Source organism: Neoarius graeffei, chromosome 13 (assembly GCF_027579695.1).
Source record: "Neoarius graeffei isolate fNeoGra1 chromosome 13, fNeoGra1.pri, whole genome shotgun sequence".
Taxonomy (NCBI): domain Eukaryota; kingdom Metazoa; phylum Chordata; class Actinopteri; order Siluriformes; family Ariidae; genus Neoarius; species Neoarius graeffei.
In genome coordinates, this window is record NC_083581.1 from 18510964 (window position 1) to 18538208 (window position 27245).

The window sequence follows — 27245 nt, forward strand, 5'->3', positions numbered from 1 at the left end:
TCGATTCAGTGAAGCTTTCGTTGAGATTAAAATGCACAATATACATTGTCCGTATTTTATACGGATTTGATTCAATAAACATAGTATATGGGCGTACAAATAAAGTTATACGGATTCAAAAAAAAACTTCAATATTTATTTAGAGCTATAATCAATTCCCACGATGATAAAAGAGCACATAACCTTTACACTTTGTAGTTTTTTGTCAAACATTGAAGCTTTGTATTTATTCTTAAAGTTTATTGAATAAAAAGTACCTGGGATATATCATTGTTAATTATCATTCAAATTTTAGGTAAATCATTTTAATTTGCATCTTATAAGGACTTTATAAGGGAAATAAGGACTTTGGAAGTTGGTTATACAGGTTTAATTGACCAAAGGTTTAACATTTATGCACACCAGGAACACAGTTCTGACTGTTCATGTCCAGAGTACTGATTTGTTGTTTCATTATTTTGTGCATATCCAGTAATGCCTTATATAAATGCTAAAACAATTAAAGATACATTACACAGCTCCCAGAGATTGCAAATACCTGGATGAGGATAAATCAAAACTGAGCCGGCCAAATTGTCTAGAATTTGTGTAGAATGCTAAACCACATCCAATCCCGTGGGTTTTTTCTCAGGGTCCGGGTACCTTAATACAATAATACAATTAATATAATACAATTAATATAATACAATTTTTCCCCCCATGGTGGCTGCACGAAGGAATCAAAGATTAAAAGCGCGCTCTTCTCGTGACAGTTCTCCCCCTTGGAGCGTCTTCACGAGGCTTACCGTCCCGTAAACAAATTACGAGGTTTACCAGCCCAATCCCGTGGCTCTACTAGCCCCGTCTCGTCCCGTAAACAAGAGTCTAAAAGGTCTACGAGGTTCCTTACGTCCCGTGCCTCCACACGAGGTTTACCTGAATTTACTGGGTCTCTTTTCTTTTTGAAATTACTACCAACCAGGCGGAAGTCTGACCAATCAAATTATACATTAAAATTAAAATAATTTACTCACCTGGTTGGCAGTATCCCACTTCTGACACCAAATTGTTGGGGTTCACCCAGAAAGAGACCCCGATTCCTTCATGAGCCACCCTCGGATCCGGGACGATAATGATCAGGTCGAGAAAAACAGACAAAGAATCAGAGATTCACATGCCAGTTTATTCGCACAGTCACTTCGTCAAAGATGAAAGATTACAAACACCTTTTTATAACAAATCATAATCTCTACAAACGGCTATTGTGTCTGTCAAATGTGTGTGTGTGTTTGTATGTGACCTCGGAGAGGGGTGTGTGTGTGTGTGTGTGTGTGTGTCTGTCTATGGGAGGGTGTGAGTGAGTGACATCATTTTGATATCTGTGTCTATGTGCTAGGTCAGCAAATCACATCTTAATTTCATATGTATGTGTGTGTGAATGAAACCTTCAATCATAAGCAAAATAATATTTCAGCAATTCAGCAATTTCATTTACGCACGTCAAAGCGCGTGAGATGTTTTTACGACAATGTTTTAAACAAAGACTAAGTTTGGTCTAACAAAGAAGTGTTCTTCTCCACTGGACGAAGGTCAGGCTACACAGGAACAGTTTAAAATCACTGCCATAGTATATGCAATAGTCCAAAATAATAAAGGATCTTAAAAAGCTCTAAAATGTACTATAAGTAATATATACTATAATATATACTATAATATATAATATAAGAGTCTTAACTCTTTGTTCAGCAATAAGGCTACCATTACATCCAACATTAAAGTGTGTGTGGGTCGATCTGACACTAAAACAGACCTTGGTGGGTCCTTCAGACACTTCTCTGTTCAAAATACACATTTCATAAACAAAATGTTCCCAAACAATGTCCAGCCGAGACAGAAGGTCATTTTTAACTGAACCTTAAGTTAACTCTTAATTTTGTCACCATTTTAATAATAATACTTATAAGAATAATAAGAATAATACTTATATAACCCTAACACCGGCCTTCTATAGAGCGAATGGATCTCCAGGCTCTGATGGTCCTGAGAGTAAGAGCAGGTCCTGAGAGGGTTAGAGCAGTGTTTTTTAACAGATTCAGGATTATTCAAAAACAATAGCTTCAACAAGGGACACTTCGACTGAGAGGATTCAATATCATGCCAAATCGAGGCTGGATCACAGTTGTGCCAGTTTGCAAATCACCCGCAGGTGTGATGCCAGTTGGTAAAATCTAAGATTTGGTACATCTAACCCTCCATCACAACCTGCCATTTGAAGTTTTGTCATCTTGAGACGGGGCTTCCTTTTGCTCCAAACGAAGGAGCTTAGCCAGCCTTCAAGCACCTTAATAACCTTGTTGGATAATAAGATGGGGATCATTTGCAGTGGGTATAGCAGTCTGGGCAGGACATTCATTTTTATAAGAGCAACCCTCCCAAGCCAGGAAAGAGGCCCAGTGGTCCAAGTCTGCCCTTATAGCATCTGTTGGACTTCTAAGATTTGGTAAAATCTAAGATTTGGTACATCTAACTGCAGCGAGTTTCGAGTGTGGGTGGAACACAGAGGACGGCAGGACAATGCTTGGAGGCAGATAAATCTATTTATTTTAACAACTTTTCAGTCTAAATATTTCCTTCCATACACACACACACACACGCACACTTGTCTGGTCCCGGGTTGCGCTCCCTTCTCCTCTCTCTCTGCCTCCTTAAATAGGGAGCGGTTACTGGGAAAACACACACACAAACACAGGTTAATTATCCTCAGGTGTCGCGATTCTGCCACTCACCTTCCCCGGCTCCACCCTCCTGTCACAGACCGGCGCTTGACCACGCCCCCGCTGCCACATACCCCCACCGCCCGACTCAGGCCGGGCGCTCGTCCGGCCCACAGCCGACTCCCCCCCCCCTTGACGGGAGAGGAAGTCCGCCACAACCATCTGCACCCCCGGCCTGTGGACCACCTTGAAGTTGAAGGGTTGGAGTGCCAGATACCAACGGGTGATCCACGCGTTGGCATCCTTCATGTGGTGGAGCCACTAGAGGGGCGCGTGGTCCGAACAGAGAGTGAAAGAGCACCCCAGCAGGTAGTAACGGAGAGCGAGGACCGCCCACTTAATCGCCAGGCACTCTTTTCCAATTGTGCTGTAGCGCCCCTCACGCACTGACAGCTTCCGGCTGATGTACAGGACCGGGCGGTCCTCCCCCTCCACCTGCTGGGACAAAACGGCCCCCAGCCCTCTGTCCGATGCATCGGTCTGCAACACAAAAGGGAGAGAGAAGTCAGGGGAGTGTAAAAGTGGCCCCCCACACAGTGCAGCCTCTACCTCAGAGAAAGCCCGCTGGCACTGCTCCGTCCACTGGACCGGATCTGGCGCCCCCTTTTTAGTGAGGTCAGTCAGCGGGCTGGTGACGTCTGAATAATTAGGTATAAATCTACGATAGTAGCCAGCCAGCCCCAGGAACTGCCTCACCCCCTTTTTGGTCTTGGGCCTCGGGCAGGCCGCAATCGCTGCCGTCTTATTAATTTGGGGACGCACCTGCCCGTTGCCCAAGTGGAAGCCCAGATACCGTACTTCCACCCGCCCAATCGCACACTTCTTCGGGTTGGCAGTGAGTCCCGCCCGCCTCAGCGACTTAAGGACGGCCCTCAGGTGTTGTAGGTGCCGCTGCCAATCATTACTATAAATGATGATATCATCTAGGTAAGCAGCCGCATAGGTGGCGTGGGGCCGGAGGACCCAGTTCATCAGCCGCTGAAACATAGCGGGCGCCCCAAACAGCCCAAAAGGAAGTGTGACGAACTGGTGTAAGCCGAACAGTGTGGAAAAGGCCGTTTTCTCTCGGGATAATGGAGTCAAGGGGATCTGCCAATATCCCTTCGTCAAATCCAGTGTCGAGTAAAAGCGAGCCGTGCCTAGTCGATCGAGCAGCTCATCAATACGAGGCATTGGGTACGCGTCGAATTTAGACACCGCGTTGACTTTTCTATAGTCCACACAGAACCGGACCGAGCCATCGGCCTTGGGAACCAAGACCACCGGGCTGCTCCAGTCACTGTGGGACTCCTCGACGATGCCCATTTCGAGCATGGCCTGAAGTTCTTCCCGAACCACCTTTTTTTTGTGTTCGGGTAATCTATAAGGACGGCTCCGCACTACCACCCCCGGGGGCGTCTCTATGTGGTGTTCTATGAGGTTAGTGCGACCAGGCAGGGGCGAGAACACATCCGAAAACTCGGCCTGCAACTGGGCAACCTCCGTGAGTTGGGTCGGGGAGAGGTGGTCTCCACAGGGGACCGGAGAGGTACGTGTTGCCAATGACCCTTTTTGGACCTCCGGCCCCAGCTCCGCCTTCTCCGGGACTACCGACACCAACGCCACGGGGACCTCCTCGTTCCAGAGTTTCAGCAGATTGAGGTGGTAGATCTGTAGCGCCCCCTCCCTGTCCGTTCGCCTAACCTCATAGTCGACGTCCCCAACTCGCCGTGTGACCTCAAAGGGTCCTTGCCACTTGGCGATTAATTTGGAGCTCGACGTGGGCAACAGGACGAGTACCTTATCTCCCGGAGTGAACTCTCTAAGGCGCGTGCCCTTGTTGTACAGGCGGGCTTGCCGTTCCTGGGCCTGCCGCAAATTCTCCTGAGTTAGGTGGGTGAGCGTGTGGAGTTTTGCGCGCAGATCCATAACGTACTGAATTTTGTTTTTGCCCTGTGAAGGTCCCTCCTCCCAATTTTCCCGCAGGACATCTAAGATGCCGCGCAGCTTACGCCCATATAATAATTCAAACGGGGAGAACCCCGTGGAGGCTTGGGGGACCTCTCGCACTGCGAACAACAAGGGTTCGAGCCACTTATCCCAGTTACGTGCGTCCTCACTTACAAATTTTTTGATAATGTTCTTGAGGGTGCGATTGAACCGTTCAACTAAACCGTCCGTCTGTGGGTGATACACGCTGGTGCGGATCGGCTTAATACCCAGTAGCCCATACAGTTCGCTCAGTGTCCGTGACATAAACGAGGTGCCTTGGTCAGTCAGAATCTCTTTCGGGATTCCAACCCGGGAGATGACGTGGAAGAGGGCCTCCGCAATACTGCATGCTGAGATATTGCGAAGAGGCACCGCTTCCGGATATTGCGTTGCATAGTCCACCAGAACCAATATAAAGCGGTACCCTCGTGTTGACCGATCTAACGGCCCGACGAGATCCATCCCAATTCTTTCGAACGGGGTCTCGATTAATGGTAGGGGGCGCAAGGGCGCTTTTGGAATGGCCGCTGGATTTACTAACTGGCATTCGCGGCACGCCGTACACCACTTACGGACGTCGCCGCGAATCCCCGGCCAATAGAATCGGGCCATTATCCGGGCGAGTGTCTTATCCTGCCCGAGGTGTCCAGCCATGGGATTAAAGTGAGCCGCCTGGAATACCAATTCCCGGCAGCTCTTTGGAATTAACAATTGGGTGACTCGCTCTTTTGTCTGAGTGTCCTGCGTCACTCGGTATAACCTATCCTTCAAAATGGAAAAATAGGGGAAGGACGGGGTGGCGTTCGGCTGGAGCGTCTGACCATCGATTACTCTCACTTGGTCAAACGCGTGTCGCAGAGTCTCGTCTCGCGATTGTTCCAGTGGGAAATCCGCGAGGGATTCCCCAATAGAAAGAGGAGGGGCCGGTGGCTCCTCACTCTGTTGCGGAGATGACGTAGACGGCTCTGCGACCGCCGCTCCAGCCAAAGCGACACCGGGACCCTCCCCTGTCAACTGGCAGGACCCACTCTTTACTAGGCGTGCCATTAAACCCCGAAATCCCGGCCAATCAGTTCCCAAAATCAAAGAGTGGGTAAGGCGAGGATTAACCGCCGCCTTCACTATCGATTTTTCCCCTCTGAAATGTATGTGGACCAACACCAACGGGTAGCTGTGAATATCCCCGTGCGCACACAACACCTTCACCCCTTGTGCTCCCCCCAATGCCTCGTCTTGCACCAGGCTTTGGCGGATTGAGGTCTGATTGCAACCTGAATCCACCAATGCCTGATATGTAGCCCCTTGTACACTTACCGGTATGCGATACGCTCCGGCCCGATCGAGGGCAGCCTCTGGCGCATCGGGGATCCGCACCACCGCCCCCACTTCCATCGCTGCACACTGTTGCTGCAGGTGGCCCAGTTCCCCGCAGCGCCAGCAGACCGGCCCGGGCCTTCCCTCTGCAGCTGTGTTCTGGGGCTCACTCACCTGAGGGGGGGGAGAGACAGACACAGAAGGGAGAAACGGGAGGGCACCACGGGTGCGGCGGGCCGGCTGGGGTGGAGCCGGCCCCCGCCTCCGCGGTGGGGGAATGGGGAGAGGACGGGACACGGGAGGAGGCTATAATATTTATTCTGGGGGAGGACACCCCCCCCCAAACAAAATAAAACAACACCAGAGGCCACGTCACCACTCGTGCACCCTTCTCATCTTTTTCACCCCTGACCCGTTTTCATGCCTGCATATTAAAGTGCAACAGGCATTGAATGATTTAATTTCAATCATGTTGAATTATTTAATTTCCAGCAGACTAGGCACTAACAATTATGCTAAACAGATTTGATGGCGGGTGGCACGGTGGTGTAGTGGTTAGCGCTGTCGCCTCACAGCAAGAAGGTCCTGGGTTCAAGCCCTGGGGCCGGCGAGGGCCTTTCTGTGTGGAGTTTGCATGTTCTCCCCGTGTCCGCGTGGGTTTCCTCCGGGTGCTCCGGTTTCCCCCACAGTCCAAAGACATGCAGGTTAGGTTAACTGGTGACTCTAAATTGACCGTAGGTGTGAATGGTTGTCTGTGTCTATGTGTCAGCCCTGTGATGACCTGGCAACTTGTCCAGGGTGTACCCCGCCTTTCGCCCGTAGTCAGCTGGGATAGGCTCCAGCTTGCCTGCGACCCTGTAGAAGGATAAAGCAGCTAGAGATAATGAGATGAGATGAGAGATTTGATGGCCAACACGGCGATAAATACTCCAGAATAACAGTCATAATGACTATGAGAGAATTTTTTTAATATAATAAAAGTTCAATTTCTATAGCACCTTTCTTACATCCAAGGTTGCTTTAGAATTAGGGAAGGAAGGAAAGAGGGGAAAAAAAGGCCACTAAAAGAGGATTAGGATGTAATTCCAATGGTGTAGCGACCACAGTCCCCCCAAAAGGTGCATGAAGATAAATCCCATACTGCCTGCACAGCTGCCGCCGGGCAACATCACTTGGAACACCGTGCCATGGATCCACAAAGTGACCACAGAAGCACTGTCACACAGAGTGCTGGTATGTCCCAAACCACCTGCACAGCCACCGTGACACCACCGGGCAACATCGCTCTGAACACCGCACCAAGCACAGAAGCACTGCCGTACAGAGTGCTGGACAACCCTGATGTTAAAAGAGCAATGGGCTCACTGCAGTCCATAGCGAAGGGCACAGGCATGACCCATGGCGGACCGATGGCCTGAAGGGAACCAACGCCCAAAACTGGGTCCGGAGCTACATCACAACTGCCGGACAAAGCATTCAAGCAAAAAAAAAAAAATCAGACTATACAAACACAAAAAGAAAAACAAAGGGAAGAAAAAAAAGAAAAAAGAAAATGCTCCGGTCAGAAGCGGCAGCCAAAATGTGCACAGCGTACTCTCAACCAGAAACGGAAATGTTTCCAAATAGCCAAATAGTAGCCTATATTTGAACAGCAATAAAACGCAAATGCTATGATACAACAAATGCATTTTATTAAAAGTGAACTCGAATGAACTCTTTGCAAACTGAACATATAGGCTACAACAATAAAATAAAACAAATATTTGCTACTTGCTACTGTTAATTAAATAAAAACATTTGCCTACATTAAATATGTCTCTTTTTTTTAGCTGTTGCATCTTCCATTTCTTTAGGAGCTTGATACTTGATACTCCACTGTCGTAACAGTGGAGATAAAAGCAACCTTTCGCATAATAAAAGTATTTTATTAATATTTAAGTTGTTTTGGCAACATATTATAAAAGCCACACAATAGTAGGGTATTTAACATACTATTAATGAATTTATTTATTTATTTGGCATATTTCCCATCAAACATTTTAGCTGTTGATATTTTCACTTGCCAGATGGCTACATGTGATACCGGATAAAAGCTGTCATACAGTATGCCAGCTCATGTAAATCCTGGTAGACATGGGATGTGCATTGCTTCCTCCCACCAGCTTAAAAAAAACAATACATTTGGCCTTTGCAAACAGAAATGTATTTCTTTCACATATAAATATTACAAGAATATCTGATGAAGTTGGCTTACCTTTAAGTTTCCAGCAGCTGTCAGGACAGTTTTGACGGCCCTCATACCATAATCATAGTGGCTCTGAGAGGACAGCTGCTCAGAGCAGAGACGATATGTAGCTACAATCTTCACTGAAAGTGGACGAGCTGTTACAAAACCACAAGAGTAAAGCACAATCTCGGCGATCAGGGCATAATCAGGAACCATCATGGCCATGGTGTGGAACAGGGCCTGAGGCAAAGATTTGAAAGATGTGTGTGTCAAGAGTTCTACAGTGACCAAGTTAATACAGACATCTGCATTATGGATAAAAATATTTCCAATGATAAATTAGTAATAATAAATTTGTCTGCCCTCATCTTTACCTTCCAAGAAAACTACCAATATCATATGTGACAAAAAAATATATATATTGCAGAAGAAGGAAACAAATCTGTGAAGAGGATACTGAGATACATTTTGGCTGGATACAATATTTTGTGGGCAGATAAAACTGAAATTCATATCATATCTAAATATATTTGAACAGTCAAAATAGTAAAATCCTACATTTTTTCATAAACTGACCTAACGATAGTGTGTTGGTGGTCCCACTCTCATGTCTCATTTTTAAAATTAATTTTATTATATTACATTACATGGGATTTAGCAGACGCTCTTATTCAGAGCAACATACAATTTTATAAAACATCTACCAAATATGTAAAGTGATCTGTTTTCCGATAACGGCAATAATTTTTTCAATATTTGTCATTATAATACACTGCCATTCACTTTTTTTTGCCAAATATGTTCTAGTTATTATACAACCCCAATTCAGAAATAATTGGAATTGAAATTAAAACTGACCACAGTGATTTGTTTGACCAGGTCAAATCTTTGGCTTGTACTGCACTCAAAACAATACAACAACATATTATTTGATGTTTTACCTCATTAATTTTATTGGGTTTTTTTCATAAACATTTATTTCAATATTACAACTTTATAATGTTGCCATTCCTTCTCACAACACAACACAACCGGATCTTTTGGGACTGAAGACACCAAGTTCTGAAGCATTTCAGGTGTTATTTTGTCCCATTCATCCTGCAAACAGGGGTTAAGGTGTGCATCAGTATGGGGTCGTCATTGTTGTATTTTTCATTTCAAAAATTCACCTCACATTGTCTATTGGGGACAGAGAGGACAGTCACCCTCTTCTTCCAAAGCCATGCCTTTGTAATGTGTAACAGTAGTTTTGCATTGTTTTGTTGAAATATCTCTGGAAAAGGTGTCATCCTGAAGGCAGCATATGGTGCTACAAAATCTCAGTGAACTTTTCTGCATTAATGCTGCCATCACAGAAGTGTAAGTTACCTTTGCCAAGGTCACTGACACAACCCCATACCATAACAGACCATGGCTTTTGGACTTGTTGCTGGTAACACTCTGGATGGTGTTTTTCATCTTTGGTCTTGAGCACACGGCATCCATTTCTTACAAAAAAAAGCACCCTGAAATACTGATCTGTCTGACCACAATACGTTTCCACTTTGTGATGTTCCATCCCAGTGTAATGTTCCCTAATCGGGGAGGACACTAAACAGACGGGTAGGTGGATATGGTTCAGATTCGCTTTGTTTTATTTTCAAAAACAAAACCTCGCTTTCCAGTGCATTGTAAATGACCATAAATGGAACAGCCATACATAGGAACAGCATGCAAACAGTCAGCCATGACTCTAGCCAGAAGCACCCCTCTCCACTCCTCTCCCCCTTTTATCAACTTCCTGTCACTGCAAACAGACAGACACAGCACACTAATTATCAGCAGGTGCTTCCACTTTGCTACTCACCTTTCCTGGCTTCACTCTCCATTCACAAACTGGCACTCAAACATGCCTCTGCTGACACACCCAGATACCACTGAGCCCAGAAAAATTGTTGGCACTTCTAGACACAGTTAACAATAGGCTTCTGTTTTGCACAGTCAAGTTTTAACTGGTGTTTGTGGATGTAACTCTGTATTGTAGAGCTTGACAAAGGTTTGCTGAAGTAATCCTGAGCCCATGTGGTTATAATCAGCTATAGATGAATAATGGATCTTAATGCCATCTGAGGGATTGGAGATCACGGGTATTCAACTTAGGCTTGCGAATTTGCCCTTTATGCACTGAAATTCCTCCATATTCCTTGAATTGTTTAATGATATTATGCATAGAGGGTGAAATATCCAAATCCCTTCTGATCTTTCTTTGAGGAACATTGTTTTTAAACATGTCAGTAATTTTCTTCTACACGTTTGCTGACAAACTGGAGCTCCCCAGCCCATCTTTGCTCCTCAAAGGTTAGGCCATTCCTGGATACTGATATTGTACCAAATCATGATAGAGAGAGCTATGGTTTCCACCTTTCATGATCGTAAAATCTGACAGGTCTAAGGTCAAAGGGTAATGATGATAGGATTCCACTGAGGTGTATGTATTTTAAACAAGCAGATGATTAAAAACATGTCTAAAGAATGTCCCATGTCACCAGTTTGTTTTCCCCAGGGGTTGACTCGATTAGACATGAACACACACACACACACACACTGATCTAAAAAACACAACACTCTCCAACAAACATCCCCACACCCCTAATCACCCACCCGCAGATATTAAAAACATCTCTCTCTCTCTCTCACACACACACACACACACACACACACAAAAGCACCATTCTTTAAAGCCAAACTTAACCCAAAATATTAACTCCATTGGCTGATCATGGCAAGTGCCCTGATGTGCCCCTACACATTTAAATTTAAAAAAAAAACGTTATAACAATTTATGCATTTTAAACATTGTAATATTGCTAAAAATAGGCTTAACTCAGCGTGGCCATTTGCATAGAAACTGGATATTCACTTATGATGTAGCTTGCACACTAGTACACTGTTTGCCTTAGTAACAGAGCCATCGACTCAGAAATCGACTCTCGGTCAGAAATTTTCTGTAATTTTTGTTTTGTAGTTTTGCTGTGCAAACATGGAAAATGTGCCTGAGCAAAAAATAATTTAAAAAAAATTAACTGCATATGTTTGAACCAGAATATGAGCCTGGGGAGGAAGAAACACACAGTGAAAGTGATTCCAGTGGTACAGGAAGTGATTAAATGAAGCCATTTTGCAACTTGTTCCATCACACTAATATCCTTTATAGGATTGGAGATGACAAAAAAAAAAAAGATTTTCATTTGTGATGTTCAGTCTTATTTTTACATCCAAATGCTTGACGCATCTTTGGAGTTGTTTACAACAATTTAGAAGGAATGTCCCCACTAGATCTCAGCCTCGGTAAGTCATGTGGTGTAAAAATTACTTCACAATCTTGGATTCCCTTGTGTAATTTGTATTCAGAGCACAATATCTGAACCTCAGAGAAAGTAAGATGGCAGGATCCAGGAAAGTTTTATTTTAAAAGAAAAAGCAAATCGGTACACAGTATACAGATACAAATACAACCTCAAAAAAAAAAGTTGGGACACTGTGGAAACTGTCAAAAACAGAATGTGATAATTTGCACATCATGGAAACCCTACATTTCATTGAAAATAGTACAAAGATATATCAAATGTTAAAACAGATTTTTTTTTTTTAACTTTATTGCCTATATCAAACTCTACAGGCAATACAAACAGACATACACTCAATACAAATATACAAAACCTAATCCTCCCTTAAGAGGCTACAAACAGACACAAATCAAACTACAAAAAGACAAAAAACAAAATAAAACAAAACAAACAGAAAAAAAAAGTCACCTTGTCATTAATTGTTATTAAATTACTCTTTGTTATACAGGGTCAAAGTAGATGCGCAATACAAAAAAAAAGTACATTACATATAAGGTTTCAGCATAATTTCAATCCCAAAATAACTGGGGTCCATCTTCTTATGAATAGCGGTACTTTAAATTGTAATATAGCTGTCATATTTTCCATTGTACGTATCTGATCAACCTTTTGTATCCATTGAGCTTTTGTAGGTGTACATGGCTGCATCCAATTAACAGTAATCATTTTCTTAGCAGTCATTAACAAAATATGTAACATGTAGCATTGGTCCTTAGAAAGCAAATGTTCAGGTATCTTCTCCAGTAAGAAAATTAAAGGGTCCAGAGGTATGTCAACTCTGAAGACAATGTCCAGTTCTTCTTTAATGTTTTTCCAGTATGCTTGTATCACTGGGCAATCCCAGAAAATATGGGCATGATCCCCCACCATGCCACAGTTCCTCCAACAGGTGTTGGGGGTATTGCTTGTAAACTTTGACACCTTCAGAGGTGTTCTGAAGAATCTCAATTTCACTTTCCAGTCAAATTCTTTCCACATTTGGCTTCCAATCCCTTTATGACTTGCTAAACATATATTTTCCCAAGACTCATCATCAATAATTGCATTAAGTTCAAGTTCCCACTCACTTTTAATATGTAAGGTATTATCTGAAGTATCTTTCAAAAGACTCTTGTATATATTTGACACTTGATGTTTTGCAGATACCTTGTGTTGAGAAATCTGTATAAAATACCTTTCAACCTCCATTGGATCTCTTTTAAGACTGTCCCAGTCTGTGTGTCTAGTGAGATAACTTCGTATCTGTAGGAATCTAAAAAAGTCATTTGTAGGCAAATCAAATTCTTCTTGTAGTTGTGAAAATGATCTAAGTGTATTGTTTTCAAACAATTGGTCAATGCTGACCAAACCATTGTCTGCCCATCTCTTAAATGCCAAGTCCGTCAAAGATGGGAGAAAGTCTAAATTTCTCAGAATGGGCATTACCCTTGACAGAGCCACCGATCCTTTTATTAATTTTTGTGTAGTGTTCCAAATCTTTAGCGTGTGTTTAACCCATATATTTTCTATTTTTATTTTCCTCTGAGCCCTTTGGCCAAGAAAAGGAAGCACAGACAATGGTACCCCTGTCAAAGAATTCTGTTCAATGGATAGCCATCCAGTTTCTTCAGCTTTGGTTGCCCATATCACTACTGCCCTTAGTTGGGCTGCCCAGTAGTACATTTTAAAGTTAGGTAATCCCAGCCCACCCCGTTTTTTGCTTGCCATCAATATTTTTAGTCGTATTCTTGGTCTTCTATTTTGCCAAATAAATTTTGAAATGCGTTTTTCAAGGCACTTAATTGTTGATTGTGGAACAGGAACTGGCAAAGATTGAAATAAAAAGAGGAGCCTAGGTAAAATATTCATCCTTACTGACTCTATTCTGCCAAACAAGGACAAAGGCAGCACATCCCATCTGCTTATATCTTGGTTGATCTCTTTAATTAATTTGTCATAATTGCAATGGAAAAGTTGTGATGGTTTCGGTGTCAGAATGACTCCTAAATATCTAAATCCTTTTTTAGATTTCCTAAATGACACTAAACTATCTAATTGTTGGGGCCAATCACCACTTATCATCATTGCTTCTGATTTGTTAGTGTTTATCTTATATCCTGATACTTCACTGTATTTATTTAGACTACTTAATAGTGCAGGGATTGAAACCATGGGCTGTTCTATGAATAACAATATGTCGTCAGCAAATAGAGCTAATTTGTGTTGATACCCTCCTTCATCAGAAATACCCAATATGAGAGGGTTTGATCTTATTAGTTCTGCCAGTGGCTCTATGCTTAAAGCAAATAATGAAGGAGATAAGGAGTCTCCTTGGCGAGTGCCACGGCCCAGTGGAAAAAAGTCTGAACAATACCCGTTCACTCTTACTCTAGACTTAGGGTTTTTGTAAAATAAACAAATCCAATTAATAAATGTGTCATTGAAGCCCATATGTCGGAGAGTTGATGTAAGAAAGTCCAGTTCACCCTATCGAAAGCCGTCTGGGCGTCTAGGCTGAGAAGCATTGAAGGGCTGGCCCTTTTAGCTGCAATAAACTGTAGATTTAGGGCTCTCCTAACATTATCAACACCATGACGATTATTGATAAACCCAGTTTGGTCAGGCTTTACCAACTTATGTATGATTCTCTGAATTCTTTTTGCTATTATTGAGGTAAGGATTTTAAAATCAACACACAGAAGGCTGATGGGACGATATGATGCACATAGGGTCGGGTCTTTGTTTTCTTTGTGTATAACGCTTATAATTGCCTCTGACCAGGACGCAGGTGATTGTCCTTCTTTTAATGCATAGTTATAAACCTTGCACAGGATGGGAGTTAGTTCACCTATAAACGTTTTATAATATTCCCCTGAAAAACCGTCAGTTCCAGGAGATTTGTTATTTTTAAGCTGTGAAATATTATTTTTGATTTCTTCTTCTGTAATTGGCATTGACACCATATCAGCCTCTTCTGATGTTAGTTTCGCTAAGTTGATGGATCTAAAAAAACATTCCATCTTCTCGTTTCTTTGTGGGTCTGACTCTTCTTCATATAGTTTTCTATAGTGTGTGGCAAAAGCCTCTGTGATGTCTGTGGGCTGTGTTAGAATTTCACCATTGTCTGGGCTTTTTATTTTGTAAACTGCCCTGCTACTTTGAGCTTTCCGCAATTGAAATGCCAGTAGTTGACTTGCTTTATTTCCCATTTCGTAGTATTTTCTATTTATGAATCTTAAAGCCCCTTCCATTTTGTAAGTTAATAGGTCATCTAATTCTTTCCTTGTCTCTTTTAGAGCATGTAAAGTTTCTTCTTTGTTAGATTGTTGATGCTCTTTTTCTAGTTGCTTTATTTTTTCTTCCAGCTGGCTCTGACCATTCAACCTCTGCTTCTTTAATCTAGAAGAAATTGCAATAATACAACCCCTCATCACAGCCTTAGCCCCCTCCCATAAAGTTATTGGAGAAATTGTGTCATCTTCATTTGCCTCAAAATAATGTTTTAATTCTTGACGGATTTCTTGTTTAATCATGTCATCATTTAACAAGGATACATTAAGTCTCCAGTACTTAAAAGATTTTACTGACCCCAAATCCAGTTTTAAGGTGACTGGCGCATGATCAGATATGGTAATTGGTTCTATATTACATTCTTTAACCCTATAGAGATCTGTTCCTGATATTAGCATCATGTCTAGCCTAGAATAGCTGCCATGTACCTGTGACATAAAGGTGAAATCCTTTTCTTTGGGATGTAAACGCCGCCATACATCCACTAGGCCAAGTTCACTTATCATTGCTTGTAGTGTAGATGTCTTTCTAGATATTATGTTGCCCCCGGCAGGCAGTCTGTCTACATGTTGGCTCATGACACAATTAAAATCTCCCCCTATTAACACCACCCCTTCCATTGTGCCTGCTAGTAAGCCAGCTATGTCTTTAAAAAAGACAGGGCTATCCTCATTCGGGGCATATAGATTAAGCAGAGTTATTTTTATGCCACTTATATCTCCCTTTACAATAATATAACCCTCTTTATCACTAATTGTTTCTGTATGGTTAAAATATACTGATTTATGAAATAGGATGACAACTCCTCGTTTCCTACCCCTTTCAAAAGATGAACTGAAAACATGATCCACCCATTCCCTTTTAAGTTTAAGGTGTTCCTTTTCTGACAGATGGGTTTCCTGGAGCATGGCTATAGAACAATGTAATTTTTTTAGATGGCCCAATATTTTTTTCCTTTTGATTGGATTGCCTAATCCCTTCACATTGTAAGTAATACAAATCAAACTATTCATAATTATTTTTATGCTGTTTCATACCAGTCCTTGGCTTTTAACCCCATGTAATGTCATACTTGCATCAGTAACCCAACCAGTAATATTGTTTTCAAGGTGACAATAACAAACAAAACAAACACAACATGTAAAAACCTGAACATTAAACTTCCACATACCCAATTGGTTTGCTTTAAGTCTGTAACCAAATATGAAAAGAAAACAGGCCTGTAAATTAAGCAAACCATATCCCGGTGTTTCCTGGGCAAAGGATGGTGACAGGTCCTCTGTGGGGTTTACACAAAGTGTCTTTGCTGCTGCCGTCCCGCACTCGGATCGGTTGCTGCTCAATGCGAGAATACTCACAGTTCAGCTGAGTTCCGTCTCGTGAAAAAGAAACGGGAGGTGTTAATAATCCTAACGTTTGGCACTTCCATAAAAATACAATCTCGGCGTTGATGACATCTCAGCTTATTCGGCAGGGGTCTCGGCATCCCTGGATAGACTCCCACCCACGGCAAACTCCGCTGTCTGACCCACGACATTCCACCCATTGAGACGCAATTCCTCATCCATCTGCGCTCTTTCGTCGTCGACCTTGGGATATATGTCGTATTCAGCCAATTTCGGAAGAGCATCCTTGAGCGTAGGGTACGTTTTATCTCCCGTTTCAGTGGTCAATTTGAGTTGCGCTGGATAAAGGCACTTGGCTTTAATGCTCTTCTTTTTCAGTTGTTTGACGACCTCTCGTACGCCTGCCCTCTTCTTTAGCAGTTCCGGAGAGTAGTCATGATCGAAAAATATTTGTCTCTCTTGAAACTTTAGCTGTTGGCTCCATGCTTGTCGGAGTATCTGCTCTTTGACGGAGTAATCAAGGAATTTGACGATCAGAGATCTGGGGGGGTCATTGGGTTTCTTTGGTTTAGACGTCAATGAACGGTGTGCTCTTTCAATTTGTAAAGATACGTCTGGCATTGGGTCGAGAACCGAACGAATCAAATCCTCAACAAATTTCTTCACGTCTTGTCCCTCGCTCCCCTCTGGTACCCGGTAGATTCTCATGTTGTTGCGTCTCATTCTGTTCTGTAATTCTTCACACTTAGCCGTCAAATCCTTTTCTCGACGTAGCAGATATCGTATGGCTCTCTCATGTCGTCTCCCATCATCTTCGGTAGCACTTACACGTTCTTCTACCTCCGTAGTTCTTTTCTCCAATTTTTTCATTTCCCCTTTTAGTTCTGCCATTGATGTCTCCAACTTTTTAAGGGTTTGATTATGTCCTTCCAAATTCTCCGACCTGAGCTTTGCTAGTTCGGCTAGTATTTTGGACTCGGAGCCATCACCGCCTTTAGCCTCGTGCTGACTTGCCTTCAAAGTGTCGCTTTTCTCTTTTGAAGTCTCTGGTTTTGATGTCGTGGCTTTTGTTCTTGTCATTGCCATCGTTAATGTGTCATACAATGCCGAGTAATAACTTAAGTTAGGTTGTTTATTAATTTGTTGGACGGAGCTCAGCTTCTTTGCTGCCTACCGCATGGCGTCACCGGAAGTCCAAAACAGATTTTTTTAAAAAAATATATGCTCATTTTGAATTTAATGTCAGCAAAACATTTCAAAAAATTTGGGACAGGGAAATGTTTACCACTGTCTTGCATCACCTCTACTTTTTACAACACACTATAAATGTTTGGGAACTGAGGAGGCCACCTGCTATAGTTTTGGAAGAGAAATGTTGTCCCATTCTTGCCTGATATACAATTTCAGTTGCTCAACAGTTCGGGGTCTCCTTTGTCATATTTTGCACTTCATAATGTGCCAAATGTTTTAAATGAGAGACAGGTCTGGACTGCATGCAAGCCAATTTAGCACCTGGACTCTTACTATGGAACCATGCAATTTTAATATGTGCAGAAAGCAGTTTGGCATTGTCTTGCTGAAAGAAGGAAGGCCTTCCCTGAAAAAGATTTTGTCTAGATGGCAGCATATCGCTCTGAAACATGTATATATCATTCATGATGCCTTCCCAGATTTACAAGTTACCCAGGTCATGTGCACTAATGCATCCTCATACCATCACAGATGTTGGCTTTTGAACTGTGCAGTGATAAGCTGGATGGTCCCTCTCCTCTTTAGTCTGGAGGACATGGTGTCCATGATTTATCAAAAGAATTTCTATTTTTGATTCATCAGACCTTGGGACATTTTTCCACTTTGCCTCAGTCTATCGTAAAAGAGCTCGGGCTCAGAGAAGGTGGTGTTTCTGGATATTGTTTATATATGGTTTTAACTTGCATTTGTAGATGCAGTAATGAACTGTTTTCACAGACAATGGTTTTCTGAAGTGTTCCTGAGCCCATACAGCAATTTCCACTACAGACACGTGTCTGCTTTTAATGCAGTGTCACCAGAGGGCCTGAAGCTCACAGGCATCCAATGTCAGTTTTCAGCCTCGTCTCTTGCATACAGAGATTTCTCCAGAGTCTCTGAATCTTTTAATGGTATTATGTACCACAGATGATGTGATCCCCAAATTCTTTGCAATTTTACATTGAGGAACATTAAATTGTTGCACTGTTGGCCCACACAGTCTTTCACAGAGCTGTGATCCCATCATTACTTCTGAGAGACTCAGCCTCTCTGGGATGCTCTTTTTATACCCAATCACATTACCGCTAACCAAATTAGGATTTTTTTATTTTTATTGCATTACAAAACTTTTACAGTCTTTTGTTGCCCCTGTCCCAACTTTTCTGAAACGTGTTGCTGGCATCAAATTCAAAATATATTTAAAAAAAATCTCAGTTTCAACATTTGATATGTTGTCTTTGTACCAGCTTCAATGAAATACAGGGTTTCCATGATTTGCAAATCTTCAGATTCTGTTTTACACAGTGTCCCAACTTTTTTGGAATGGGGGTTGTATGAACAAATAAACATCAAACATGCCTTTTATGGATATTGTCAGTACAAAGGTTGTTTCTGTGCCTGTCACAAATATTGTCAGTATTTTCAGGGTTTAGTTTGGCTTTAAAAGTTCTGATCAATCAGAATAAAGTAATCTAAACCACATACTTCCTCCCCCATTTTTCCTTCAAACACTTTACCTCTCTGGATGTGGAATTGTTAATTAAGGGTGGCGAGATGAGGTGTGAGATTAGGATCCAGAAGCAGAATACAGACAGTAATCCAATAAATAAAGTGATTTAATCCAGGGAAAAATGCGTGGCAAAAAGGTAAATAAACAGGATGAAAAAACAAATAGCAAAACAGTCCAGGTACTAAGAGACAAAACTTTGACAAAAAGCTTCGGCAAGGACAAAAAACGCTAGTGCAAAACAACCATGAACAAGAAAAACCGCTTCGTGCAAAAAACCATAAACAAGAACAAACGCTAAAGAGAAAAGCCCTGAGAAGCATAAGAGGCACAGAAACAACTAGAGTAACAAGCGAGACGTTCTGGCAAGGTCCCTGTCTGAGAACGGCATCTATATTGAGGTATTTCACTCACGTGACCAAGTCATGTGACGCTGCCATTTTGGACGGCACGGCTCGAATCAGTTTGAATGCGAGGAAGGCGACAAACGAAAAACATAAAAGAAAAAGGAGCGAGATGCAGAAAACACCTTCACTATCCAGCGACGTAGGGCATTTACAGGGCGAGCAGAGGGAGAGGTATTTGCAAAAATTGAGGTTAGCAGGCTTAGAGAACGACGTTTACCTGCTTCCACCAGGATTGTTCACTGACGTACGGAAGTACATGAAGCCCTCGTCTTTACCTGACTTCGGCCCACATGATCTGTATACCTATGTCGTTAAAAACCCATCGCCATACACAGGTATTGATCTGAAAGCGTATACGAGTTTGGATGCCTACAAATATTTTGTGTCAGGCTGGGTAACATGCCTACATCAGTGGGTCGTCCCTGGAGCCGGTGGTCACCATCTTATTACAGCTAAGGTTTGTTCACATTTTCATTTACTTTCGGTCCTCAGGATAAACAAAATGTTATTAAATGTCATTGAAATAACTTCTTAGTCTGTTGAGACATGGCCCGTTATAAATTTGCTGTTACCAGGCAATGACCAAGAACTGTATTATTAGGGTCGGTGTAGTTGTAGCAGTGTATTAGCAACTAGCTGTTAGCACTAGCTAATGTCAACAACAGTAACTAGTATGTTACTGTAGCAATATTTACGTTCAGTCATTTGGATGACTGTTAAAACCTTTCAGTCTCAAGTTTTTCCTTTACTGGATTTACTAGTTTACTGAGCTAGCACGCTCGGGCAAGCTGGGAGCCATCGCGCGCTCTCCGGCCGAGCCGGGAGCCATCGCGCGCTCGGCGGCCGAGCCGGGAGCCATCGCGCGCTCGGCGGCCGAGCCGGGAGCCATCGCGCGCTCTCCGGCCGAGCCGGGAGCCATCGCGCGCTCTCCGGCCGAGCCGGGAGCCATCGCGAGCTCTCCGGCCGAGCCGGGAGCCATCGCGCGCTCGGCGGCCGAGCCGGGAGCCATCGCGCGCTAGCTCAGTAAACTAGTAAATCCAGTAAAGGAAAAACTTGAGACTGAAAGGTTTTAACAGTCATCCAAATGACTGAACGTAAATATTGCTACAGTAACATACTAGCTACTGTTGTTGACATTAGCTAGCTTGCCGTCCAAAATGGTGGACACCGGGGTGTCACGTGACCCTGTGACGTCAGGTGAAATACCTCAATACACAGCAGGAAAAAAAAAAACAGGAAGTGAATGGAAGATGGAATTCCCGTCCCGGATCACGATTAGCGCTGGCCTGGGAGATAAGTAATCTCCGGAGTGGAAATCCGGGGCGGAGCATGACAGGAATAACATTGATTCTTTGAGTTCAACTACGGACATTTATCCAGAGTCACAGAAACATTAAATCTACTTTGGGAAGAAACAAATGTCTCCAAGAACAATGTTTAACTGCACTGTTCTGCTATTATTACTGGTGACTGTGCATCAGATAACAAAAAGGATTTTGAAGTGAGGTATGATCAAACAAGCTGGCATGATCAGTGCTACTTTAAATTAATTGGTGATTTATTCCAAAATAGAAAAGAGAGAAAAGAGAAATAAGAGTAAGACTTGATCTCGTCTGAAGTTACTTGTCTTTCAAGGCTGAGCACAAACCCCAACTTCTTCCAAGACTCCTCCCATATAATGCATAAAATTAGTTTGCCTACATATTGAGTTAAAACCTTCTGAGCCTGCGATGATCTGGCGACTTGTCCACGGTGTACCCCGCCTTTCGCCTGTAGTCAGCTGGGATAGGCTCCAGCTTGCCTGCGACCCTGTAGAGCAGGATAAAGCGGCTAGAGATAATGAGATGAGATGAGATCAATCTTCTGAGCTTCATAGCAAACAGTATGGTTCATGAATTCAAGCCCATTTTTCACAACTCAGCTGCTCCCATGGATAACGATGTGACCAGTTCAGGTTTCAAAGACGGCAAAAGCATTGGTGAAGTGCTAGTAAAAAGAAATCTAACCTATCTGCCAACAAATGATGAAACAGATGGGTGCATAACCAGCAATGTGCTAGCCATCATCAAGGACACGTTATCCTAATGGGCTTCATGGGCAGCTGCCCAGGGCCTCGGCCACTAGGGGGCCGTGGGGGTAGCAAGATCGGAAAATATGAAACGATATTTTCAGAAGTTTTGATCATATTGATAACATTTTGATGCATTTCGCCACCCATAAGGAAGCCCACCTTGTCCCGTCGCATAAATCACCCGTCATTGTCAATATGATCACTGTCCACCATGTCTTCACACGCTACGCCAGCTTGAGTTCAATGATTTAATTAATGACTTCGCTTTCCAGAAAAGTAGGAAAGTGCCCTTGTAAGTTGACCCATGGCTATCAAACTGAATGCGCAAAGCTGTGTGCCACTGCTGTTTGGGACATTACGTGTGTGAAAGGATGAAATGTTTCACATAGCCTAAGATTTTGAGATTTATTTCTGAGAAGCAAGATATTTTTCTTTGTTATCGCTCTTTGTTTTCACAAGTTAAAAGTCACCTGGATTCCAAAATGAAAACGAACGGTTATATACCAAATGAATGTTCTTGTTCTGAATACTAAAGAAACTGTTGTAGGCCTAGGTTATGTTCTTGACATGTTCTTTATTGACTCGCTCATTCAAAGGCTTCTTGAGGCTAAACTTTAGTTAACCAGACTTGTCAACAGTGATGTCTGATGGATTTTTTTCACCATGCAATTGCCTATTTCACCATTGCTTTTTCTCAATTAAATAGGTGTTGATGGATATAAAGTTTTATCGTTCAATAGTATTTCTAATTGTGTCACTGTCATTATTTAAAAGGATAGTTCGGGATTTTTGACATGAATCTGTATGGCATCCCCATCAATAGTGTCGTGCAAACACACTGACTTACCCCTGACAGCATCCTGTGAGTCCAGTTCTTGTCCAGTTTTGGTCCAGACGAAAGTAGTCCGGCAAGTTTGTTGGGGTCACGAAAGTAAAACGTTTTTCGTCTCAAAACAGTATGTGTTCAAAAGAGTGATATATTTGCATCACAAAACCGTTGCCAAATAAAAAGTCAGACCTCGAAATCGCTTGGCACTATTTTCTCTTCCTTCTTATCACTGCGCGCTGCCGCCAGGTGACAGCCACGGCTGTTTCATTCATTGTTTTAGTGATGGGAATTTCGGCTCTTTTTCGGGAGCCGGCTCTTTTGGCTCTTCTTACTATAAGGAGCCAGCTCTTTCAGCTCCCAAACGGCTCCTGAGATTTTATTTTTGATTTAATTGCTGCCGCTGTCGCCTCACAGCAAGAAGGTCCTGGGTTCGAGCCCCGGGGCCGGCGAGGGCCTTTCTGTGTGGAGTTTGCATGTTCTCCCCGTGTCCGCGTGGGTTTCCTCCGGGTGCTCCGGTTTCCCCCACAGTCCAAAGACATGCAGGTTAGGTTAACTGGTGACTCTAAATTGACCGTAGGTGTGAATGGTTGTCTGTGTCTATGTGTCAGCCCTGTGATGACCTGGCGACTTGTCCAGGGTGTACCCTGCCTTTCGCCCGTAGTCAGCTGGGATAGGCTCCAGCTTGCCTGCGACCCTGTAGAAGGATAAAGCGGCTAGAGATAATGAGATGAGATGAGATTTAATTGCTGCAATTAACTAGTTAATTAATTACATTATTATTTATATTTTATCAATAGGATGTTTTCCATGGCGGCACGGTGGTGTAGTGGTTAGCGCTGTCGCCTCACAGCAAGAAGGTCCTGGGTTCGAGCCCCGGGGCTGGCGAGGGCCTTTCTGTGTGGAGTTTGCATGTTCTCCCCGTGTCCGCGTGGGTTTCCTCCGGGTGCTCCGGTTTCCCCCACAGTCCAAAGACATGCAGGTTAGGTGAACTGGTGACTCTAAATTGACCATGAGTGTGAATGGTTGTCTGTGTCTATGTGTCAGCCCTGTGATGACCTGGCGACTTGTCCAGGGTGTACCCTGCCTTTCGCCCGTAGTCAGCTGGGATAGGCTCCAGCTTGCCTGCGACCCTGTAGAAGGATAAAGCGGCTAGAGATGATGAGATGTTTTCCATTTTATTTTTTAGTTTTTGTAGCCATTGTAAAGCTTTGTAAAGTATAGCAGTGTAAAAATGTTCTAGCTATAGAAATAAAACTTACTTACCAATTAATAAATTATTTTCTCACAAACATAATGCAAAACTGTGTTATATTACCAATATAAAATACACAGAAGACATCAACTGTTTATCCTTTATGGCTTTATTTCACACTCGACCTTGAACAAAATGCCACAAAATAAATTATGAAGTATAAATCAGGCCTAAGAAACTATGAAGCAAAGTTGGAAATTATTTTAACAAACACAGAACAATGTGCAACAAAATATGTGGCACCTTGAGCGCATGTAAAAAGAGAAAAAAGTGCCGCACTCTGCTCCACCAGTAATGAGAAACCGCTGGAACAGCAAATATGCTCCTGTTATAATGACTGCTGTCTTATTGTATACCGCAGATTAATCTGGCCATGCTAAGACGGTTGCCGACCGAACCTGTCAATTTATGAGCGACAATTTATATCATGAGCTTTAGGAATTCACGGCAACAAAACAATGATCATGGTTGTCAAATAGACAATCATCCTTCAGCTGAGCTGAACTCTGTCTCTCTCTCTCTCTCTCTGAGGCACCTAAGGACAAAAAACTAATTCGGCTCCCCAACTCGGCTCCCACCGAAGAGCCGGCTCCCGTCGTTCACTTCAAAGAGCCGGCTCTTTGAACCGGATCGTTCACGACCGACACATCACTACATTCTTTACTGCTAGCAAAATTAGCGACAACATGTCTGACTACGACGGTGAAATGTGTGCGGAGATTCAGCCACATCTTTGTTGCTACAGCCTGGATAGTCACAAGTGCGCACCATTTTCACAAATATATTATTGTATAGGTTATAGAAGGTGATAAATTTGTCGCTGTTCTTGCTCTCAAATTAGCTTGTTAGCGCCGCTGATCTGAACTCCTAATCACTGCCAAACAATGGGAAAGGTGTTGATTCCTGCGCAGATGTCAACATGACAGCGTGCAGTGATACCGAGGGAGAGAAAATAGTGCCAAGCGATTTCGAGGTCTGACTTTTTATTTGGCAACGGTTTTGTGATGCAAATATATCACTCTTTTGAACACATACTGTTTTGAGACGAAAAACGTTTTACTTTCATGCCCCCAACAAACTTGCCGGACTACTTTCGTCTGGACCAAAACTGGACAAGAACTGGACTCACAGGATGCTGTCAGGGGCAAGTCAGTGTGTTTGCACGACACTATTGATGGGGATGCCATACAGATTCATGTCAAAAATCCCGAACTATCCCTTTAAGTTTCTGTGTCTAGTTAGACAGGCATGTCTGAGGGGGTGAATTTGCTGAGCGCAGTTGACAACAGGTGGGGGTGGGGCCTCGGGGGTGTGTCTGCCCAGGGCCTCAGCAAGGGTTAACGCGGCCCTGGCCATCATCTGTGTGGTAGCAGAACTGTTGGACAGAATTATTGATCACGATCTGAGAAAAAACTGCCACATTGTTCACTTGAGTCAACTCCAGCACATATGTTTTTGTTAATCCTGATGTGTACTATCTGCACTTGAACAACTACAGACTGGTTAAAACAAACAAACAAACAAACAAACAAACAAACAAACAAACAAACAAACCTGTTTAAACCATGGTTGACATACACATTGGCTAGAGCTCTGAAATTGTCATATCAAACACACAATTCAAGTTATTCCTGAAGTCATTGTGTGTGATTGGCAATGTGAGCCTCACTTCAAATCTGTGGTGAATGAGATCAAAGACCAAACAAAAGAACTTTGCAGTGATGTAGATGTCATGCATGCTTTTTTTTCTTAATCTAGCAGTACATATTAATATCATGCAACCTTTGAATGTCCTCCAAACTAGAGAAAAGATACATTGGAAACAAAATTTAACACCAGGCTGTTCTACAAAGACACAGCTGAGCCAGTGATCCAGAAGCTCGAAATGAAGGTCTTAAACAAAGGGCCAGATCCAGTGCTGAAAGCCACACCTTTAACCTGATTGGACACATTCATTCAAATACATTTGTTTTCAGGACATACTTTTATTGAATGGCATGGATTTGAGGATTGAAATGGCTCACAATAAAAATGAATTTTGCTTGATGAAGGAACGAAATGCAAATTTCATTCAGAAAATACTCAACACTTCTCCATTTGTGAAGAAAGTAACCATCTCTCCATCAATAAAACTCAGTCATGCACAAGCACTCTTTACCACCACTGCCAAGTAGGCTACCTCATCAAAGGAATCTGCAGGGCTGCAGGGAGTCACATTTTGTTCACAAAAAAAATATTTTCCTTGGGCCCTAACCTAAAACCATTATCTGTAGGATGGTAAGCAATGATGCCTTCAGTGGATCATACAATAAAAATACATTTAACTTTAAACACTTTGATCCAGAGTTTATTGCACTCTACATAGATGGTACTCAATAGGGTTAAAAACAATTTCAACCTGTTTTTCAGTCCGGTAGTGTGATGCATGAATACCATTCTTTAATTTTAGCATCAGGAAAGCAGCTAAAGGATAAGGCATTGGCAATAAACAGAGGAGAGTACCTCCAGAGGAGAGTACCTCCAGAGTACCTCCAGAGGAGAATACTTTATTCACATTCAAGCTGAATCCAGACAAAGATTGTGGGGAACATTTGTCATTACTAAAGTCGGTGAATATGCATTTGGAACTCAGATTTTGACAAGCACTTCCAAGATTCCATAAACCTATGCTGGCTGCTGCAGGTCAAACACCTCAAGACCTCAGTCTACCACCCTCAGACTGACAACCACATGGAGTTCAAGTTCAACCAAACTCTCAAGTACATGTTGAAAAGGGTGATAGATGAAGATGGGTGAAACTGGGACCCTACTCCTCCCCTACATCCTCTTTGCCATGTAGGAGACTCCTCAGGCCTCATGCCTTTCAAGCTCCTGTTTGGCCAACAGCCCAGGGTCCTGTTGGACACCATCAGTGAAGCCTGGGAGGAGCAGCCACCACCATTCTGCTCCCTCATTATCTACATCCAAGAGATGCAAGAGTGGATTGAATGGGTGGCACAATCATACCACAGCACATCTGGGCAGCCTACAAAGAGAACTACAATGAGTCTACAAATCAGCCGGCCCAACCCCGAGAGTTTCAGCCTGGTGACCATGTGCTCCTCCTCCCAAATGCAAGTTCTTCACTCACTGTCAAGGCCCCCATATTGTCCAGGAGTGAGTATGTCCCGTGAACTACCACCTGCAGCAGCCATGTAAGACAGCCCTCACTGAACTTTACCACATAAAACTATTAAAACATTGGATTGAACACATGCTGGCACTCTCAGCCTTTTCTGTTCCGTACTTACAGTGGTGCTTGAAAGTTTGTGAATGCTTTAGAATTTTCTATATTTCTGCATAAATATGACCTAAAACAACATCATATTTTCGCACAAGTCCTAAAAGTAGATAAAGAGAACCTAGTTAAACAAATGAGACAAAGATATGATATTGCCATTTATTTATTGAGGAAAATGATCCAATATTACATATCTGTGAGTGGCAAAAGTACGTGAACCTCTAGGATTAGCAGTTAATTTGAAGATGAAATTAGAGTCAGGTGTTTTCAAATCAATGGGATGACAATCAGGTGTGAGTGGGCAACCTGTTTTATTTAAAGAACAGGGATCTATCAAAGTCTGAGCTTCACAACACGTTTGTGGAAGTGTATCATGGCATGAACAAAGGAGAGGACCTCAGA

At 42.8% G+C, this 27245-nt stretch overlaps 1 pseudogene; it reads right to left on the bottom strand.

Annotated features, from left to right (window-relative positions):
• LOC132895873 (dynein axonemal heavy chain 7-like) overlaps window positions 1-27245 on the bottom strand; it is a 594076-nt pseudogene that overhangs the window by 463937 nt on the left and 102894 nt on the right.